Genomic DNA, 7,307 nt, shown 5'->3' on the forward strand with positions numbered 1-7,307 from the left:
CTGGATCTCTATACTGACATGGACGGGGTAATGTGTTGAGAACGTAAGGATGCCCCATCGTTTGATGAAAATGATCGACCTACAGAGGACTGAATTCAAAGACACCCCGAAAATCTAAGTGAAGAAATGATACAGCAGGCGAGTCCATTTTGGTGAAATGTCATTGCAGCAACTCAGAATGGTCCTCAGTAGTTTGTGTGGCCCCCACATGCTTGTACGCATGCCTGACAACGTCGGGGGAGGCTCCTAATGAGACCACGGATGGTGTCCTGGGGGATTTCCTCCCAGATCTGGACCAGGGCATCACTGAGCTCCTGGGCAGTCTGAGGTGCAACCTGGTGGCATTGGATGGACTGAAACATGACATCCCAGAGGTGTTCTATTGGATTTAGGTCAGGCAAGTGTGGGGGCCATTCAATGGTATCAATTCCTTCATCCTCCAGGAACTGCCTGCATACTCTGTCATATACTTGTCATGCACCAGGAAGAACCCAGGACCCACTGCACCAGGAGAAACCCAGGACCCACTGCACCAGGAGAAACCCAGGACCCACTGCACCAGGAGGAACCCAGGACCCACTGCACCAGCGTAGGCTTTGGCAATGGGTCCAAGGATTTCATACCTAATGGCAGTCAGGGTGCCATTGTCTAGCCTGTAGAGGTCTGTATGTCCCTCCATGGATATGCCCCCCCAGACCATCACTGACCCACCACCAAAATGGTCGTGCTGAACCATGTTACAGGCAGCAGAACGTTCTCCACGGCTTCTCCAGACCCTTTCACGTCTGTCACATGTGCTCAGGGGGAACCTGCTCTCATTTGTGAAAAGCACAGGACGACGGTGGTGGACCTGCCAATTCTGGTGTTCAATGGCAAATGCCAATCCAGCTCTATGTTGCCGGGCAGTGAACACAGGGCCCATCAGAGGACGTCGGGCCCTCAGGCCACCCTCATGAAGTCTGCTTCTGATTGTTTGGTCAGAGACATTCACACCAGTGGCCTGCTGGAGGTCATTTTGTAGGGCTCTGGCAGGGCTCATCCTGTTCCTCCTTGCACAAAGGAGCAGATACTGGTCCTGCTGATGGGTTAAGGATCTTCTACGGCCCTGTCCAGCCCTCCTAGAGGAACTGCCTGTCTCCTGGAATCTCCTCCATGCTCTTGAGACTGTGCTGGGAGACACAGCAAACCTTCTGGCAATGGTACGTATTGATGGGCTATCCTGGAGGAGTCGGACTGCCTGTGCAACCTCTGTAGGGTCCAGGTATGGCCTCATGCTACCAGTAGTGACACTGACCCTGGCCAAATGCAAAACAAGTGAAAAACAGTCCGAAAAGATGAGTAGGGAAAAAATGTCAGTGGTCTCCACCTGTAAAACCATTTCATTAACACCAAAGCAGCTGAAACTGATTACCAACCCCCTTTGCTACTTAACTGACCATGTCAATATTATTATTATTATACAGGATTTATATAGCACCAACGGTTTGCTCAGCCCTTTACATTATAGTGGGAGACAATACAGCAACAATACAGTTCGATACATGAGGGATTTGAGGGTCCTGCTCCTTGGAGCTTACAATCTAGGAGGGAGGGGTGAATGGTACAGTAGGTAGTCACTGTGGGGGATGGAGTGGTTGGTAGAGTAGAGGATTCCAGAATTAGCAGAGGGAGGGATAGGCTTCCCTGAAGAGAAAGGTTTTCAGTGATCGCAGAAAGGCAAGTAGAGTAGGTGATAATCTGATAGATTGGGGTAGGGAGTTCCAGAGGATGGGTGACGCCCTGGAGAAGTCTTGGAGATGAGCATGGGAGGAGGAGATAAGGGAGCTAGAGAGTAAGAGGTCTTGCGAGGAGCGGAGTGTGCGGTTTGAGTGACATTTAGAGATAAGATCGGATATGTAAATTGGGGCAGTGTTGTGGATGGCTTTATATGTCATTGTTAGTGTTTTCAATTTTATCCGTTGGGCAACTGGGAGCCAGTGGAGGGATTGGCAGAGAGGGGTGGCAGATATGGAACGGTTAGAGAGGTGGATGAGTCTGGTAGCAGTGTTTATGATAGACTGGAGGGGGGATAGCCTGCGATGAGGTTGCCAATGAGGAGGGAGTTACAGTAGTCGAGGTGAGATATAATAAGGGAGTGAATAAGTTGCTTAGTGGTTTCCGGGGTTAGGAACGGTCGTAGCTTGGAGATGTTGCGGAGGTGAAGTCTGCATGATTTTGTCAGCGATTGGATCTGGGGCTGGAAGGACAGATGGGAGTCAGGATTGCACCTAGTACCCTGGCGTGAGGGGTGGGACTGAGGATGTTATGGTGAAGTCAGTGGGGGTGTCGCGGGCTGGAGGGAATACTAGGAGCTCAGTTTTGGAAAGGTTGAGTTTGAGGAAGTGGGATGACATCCAAGCCGATATGTTGCTTAGTAGGCTAGCGATGCGAGTGGAGACTGAAGGGGTGAGGTGAGGGGTAGACAGATAGATTTGTGTGTCATCAGCATAGAGATGGTAATTGAAGCCGTGCGAGTTCATCAAGTGACCAAGGGAGGAGGTGTAGATGGAGGAGAGAAGGGGCCCGAGGACAGAACCTTGACGGACCCCTACAGAGAGAGGGAGTGAGGAGGAGGTGGTGGCATTATAGGTAACACTGAAGGAGCGCTGCAATAGATAGGAGGAGAACCAGGAGAGAGTGGAGTCGTTGAGGCCAAAATAGTGTAGTTTTTTGAGAAGGGAATGGTCAACCGTGTCAAAAGCCACGGAGAGGTCGAGTAGTAGGAGTATTGAATAGTGGCCGTTGGTTTTTGCAGTTAGTAGGTCGTTAGAGACTTTTAGTAGGGCAGTTTCGGTGGAGTGTAGGGGGGCGAAAGCCAGACTGTAAGGGATCGAGAAGGTTGTTGTCAGTGAGTTGGGAGCTCAGACGATTTTAGACTAAGCGTTCTAGGAGTTTAGAGGTAAATGGCAGCAGGGAGATGCAGACGGCTTCTACAAACATTTGTGAATGAATGGGTCGCTCTCCGGAGCTCGGTGCCACGAAATGGTAGGCCACGTAAAATGACAGAGTGGGGTCAGCGCAAGCTGCAACTCACAGTTTCACTAGTTTCAGTGGAGCAGTGGAGACGTGTTCTCTGGAGTGACCAATCACGCTTCTCTGTCTGGCAATCCGATGGACGTGTCTGGGTTTGGTGGTTGCCAGGAGAACGATACTTACCTACCTGCATTAGGCCAAGTGTAAGGTTTGGTGAAGGGGGGATTGTGGTTTGGGGTTGTTTTTCAGGGGTTGGGCTTGGCCCCCTAGTTCCAGTGAAGGGAACTCTTAAGGCAACATTTTGGACAATTTCATGCTCCAACTTTGTGTGAAGAGTTTGGGGATGGCCCCTTCCTGTTCCAACATGACTACCCACCAGTGCACAAAGCAAGGTCCATAAAGACACAGAGGAGCAAGTTTGGGGTGGAGGAACTTGACTGTCCTGCACAGAGTCCTGACCTCAACCCCATAGAACACCTTTGGGATGAATTAGAGCGGAGACTGCGAGCCAGGCCTCCTCCCCAGACATCAGTGCCTGACCTGACAAATGTGCTTCAGGAAGAATGGTCAAACCTTCCCATAGACACCCTCCTAAACCTTGTAGACGGCCTTCCCGTGAAGCTGTTATAGCTGCAAAGGGCGGGGCCAACTCAATATTGAACCCTACAGACTAAGACTGGGAGGCCATTACAGTTCATGTGCGTGGAAAGGCCGGCGGCCCAATACTTTTATACATTGTATAATGATATCCCCCACCAGCAGCTGATTGGCTCGGCATGGCAGCCTCCTTCAGGGTTTGGACTGAATCCAAGAGTTGAAGCTGTCATAGCTGCAAAGAGCGGGGCCAACTCAATATTGAACCCTACGGACTAAGACTGGGAAGCCATTACAGTTCATGTGTGTGGAAAGGCCGGCGTCCCAATACTTTTATACAGTGTATATTGATATCCCCCACCAGCAGCTGATTGGCTCGGCATGGGCAGCCTCCTTCAGGGTTTGGACTGAATCCAAGAGTTGAAGCTGTCATAGCTGCAAAGGGCGGGGCCAACTCAATATTGAACCCTACGGACTAAGACTGGGAAGCCATTACAGTTCATGTGTGTGGAAAGGCCGGCTTCCCAATACTTTTATACAGTGTATATTGATATCCCCCACCAGCAGCTGATTGGCGCAGCACTGGCAGCCTCCTTCAGGGTTTGGACTGAATCCAAGGTCATCTCTACCCATTACCTTCGTACTGACTGACACTAGAGGTCTAAAGACATTTTGTTAGGGTTTTTTTGTGTATCTTTTGCCCCAACCCTCTCTCCCCTGGAGTTTGTGCAAATAAAATCATTCAAGCAAAGATTGACAGAGCAGTCATATGGTTGCCGCAGGTGAATGCTTTGGTGCAACTGTAGGACAGTTTACCTCTAGAAGGTCTAGGTGGGCCCATTAAAGTGGTTGTAAACCCTTAGGAATACATTATAAATAAAATTGCATAAAGCCTCCTAAAGTGGATGTTTCAATTATTATTTTTTTTTTCTATTACACTGGGGTTGTGTTTTATAACCATTTAGAGTTAAATCTTGCCCTATGGAATTATTTTATTTTAGTTGTCCTTTCTGTACTGTTATTTCTAACCGTATGTTAAAAAAGTGCAACCAACACAACTGAAACAGGTAGTAGGTACGGAAATGCATCATGGGCTCAAATTTCTTTTCTTCAGAGGGCATCTGTGTATTCTGAGAAGATCTGACAACAGAGCGTTGCCCACCTTGTAATTGCAGCAGCAAGATGGGGGATGGAGTTATTCGCTGAAGACCACAAGGGTGTTATACTTTTCGAACGCTAAATGCTAGTAGGTGCTTGTGGTCTGTTTTTTTTTTTTCTCAGGAAATGGGCAGTAAAATTTTTCAATTTTAGAAGCAAGAATTCAGTCTAAAGGTATGCAAGATGAAATAACTTCATGCCAAGCAAAGAACAGAATGAAGGGGACATTTTTACTCATTGTGCCGCTCTTTTTCTTCCCTCAGAAAGGTACGTTTTGCCAATTTATAAATATATACAGCACTGTGCAAAAGTTATAGGCAGGTGTGCAGAAATGGCAGTAAAGCAAAAAATGCTTTCACGAATATATATTTGTATGGGGTTTTTTTCATTATCAGTTTATAAAAAGCAAAGTGAGCGAGTAGAAGAAAAATCGAAATCAAATCAATGTTTGGTTATGACCATCCTTTGGCTTCAAACCAGCATCAACTCAATTCATCAAGCTTTTTTTAAAGAAGCACAAAGAAAGCAACGTTGGGGAGCGTAGACGCAGTAGTCGGCCAAGGAAACACATCATGCTTACTTTCCTTCTACATTGGAAGATGTCCAGCAGTGCCAGCAGCACAGAACTGGTGGAAACCAGTAGGACCCAGGTAAGTCCATCTATTGTCCAGAGAAGTCTGACCAGAAGTGGTCTTCATGGAAGAACTGCAGCCAAAAAGCCAAACCTCCTATGTAGAAACAAGGCTAAGGGACTCAACTATGTATGAAAACGTAGGACCTGGGGAGCAGAAAAATGAAAAAATGACAGCAGGTGCTCCGGACTGATGAGTCAAAAATATTTGGTTGTAGCAGGAAGCAGTTTGTTTGCACAGAACTGGTAGAAACTAGTAGGACCCAGGTACATCCATCTATTGCTCAGAGAAGTCTGGCCAGAAGTGGTCTTCATGGAAGAACTGCAGCCAAAAAGCCAAACCTCCTATGTAGAAACAAGGCTAAGGGACTCAACTATGTATGAAAACGTAGGAACTGGGGAGCAGAAAAAATGGCAGCAGGTTCTCCAGACTGAGAAATCAAAAATATTTGGTTGTAGCAGGAAGCAGTTTGTTTGCACAGGACTGGTAGAAACTAGTAGGACCCAGGTACATCCATCTATTGCCCAGAGAAGTCTGGCCAGAAGTGGTCTTCATGGAAGAACTGCAGCCAAAAAGCCAAACCTCCTATGTAGAAACAAGGCTAAGGGACTCAACTATGTATGAAAACGTAGGAACTGGGGAGCAGAAAAAATGGCAGCAGGTGCTCCAGACTGAGAAATCAAAAATATTTGGTTGTAGCAGGAGGCAGTTTGTTGGCACAGAACTGGTAGAAACTAGTAGGACCCAGGTACATCCATCTATTGCCCAGAGAAGTCTGGCCAGAAGTGGTCTTCATGGAAGAACTGCAGCCAAAAATCTAAACCTCCTACGTAGAAACAAGGCTAAGGGACTCAACTATGTATGAAAACGTAGGAACTGGGGAGCAGAAAAATGGCAGCAGGTGCTCCAGACTGAGAAATCAAAAATATTTGGTTGTAGCAGGAGGCAGTTTGTTGGCACAGAACTGGTGGAAACCAGTAAGACCCAGGTACGTCCATCTATTGTCTGATGAAGTCTGACCAGAAGTGGTCTTCATGGAAGAACTGCAGCCAAAAAGCCAAACCTCCTACGTGGAAACAAGGCTAAGGGACTCAACTATGTATGAATGGCTGGCGAGAGCGGTACAATAATGAGTGTCTGCAGGCAACTGTGAAGCATGGTGGAGGTTCCTTGCAAGTTTGAGGCTGCATTTCTGCAAATGGATTTTTAGATTTTGTCAGTACCAATAGTGTCCTCAATGCTGAGAAATACAGGCACTTATCCATCATGCCATACCATCAGGGAGGCGTGATATCGGCCCCAGATATATTCTGCAGCAGGACAACAACCCCAAAACATACATCCATTGTCATCTCCGGTGTAAAGAAGAACAAGGAGTCCTAGAAGTGATGGTTTGGCCCCCACAGATCCCTGATCTCAGCACAATGGAGTCTGCCCAGGATGACATGAAGAGACAAAAGGATTGGAGGCAGCCGACATCCACAGAAGATCCATGCTTGGTTCTCCAAGATGTTTGGAAGAACCTACCTGCCAAGTTCCTTCAAAAACTGTGTGCAAGTCTACCTAGAAGAAAAGGGGGGAGGGGGTCAACCCAAATATTGATTGGATTTGGATTTCTCTTCTGTTCATTTACTTTCCATTTTATTAATAAATAAAAATAAATTATTAACACTTCTATTTCTGAAAGCATTTTTTCACAACTGCCTAAAACTTTTGCACGGTGTGTAAATATTTAATATATAATGCGTAATTATTATATAAGTCGCGTTTTGTCAATTGATTGAATACTTCCTCACAGAAACCGGTTATAGCAGGCTCACTTGACTATTTTAAAGGTTTTTTTTTTCATCTCATCCAGAGGTTCCTTTTTTCGGGTTGAACTTGCTTTCACTCTAACTAGGTAACAGGATA

Source organism: Staurois parvus, unplaced genomic scaffold (genome assembly GCF_062004578.1).
Source record: "Staurois parvus isolate SC_StPar_1 unplaced genomic scaffold, SC_StPar_1.0 ptg001150l, whole genome shotgun sequence".
In the NCBI taxonomy this organism is placed as follows: Eukaryota; Metazoa; Chordata; class Amphibia; order Anura; family Ranidae; genus Staurois; species Staurois parvus.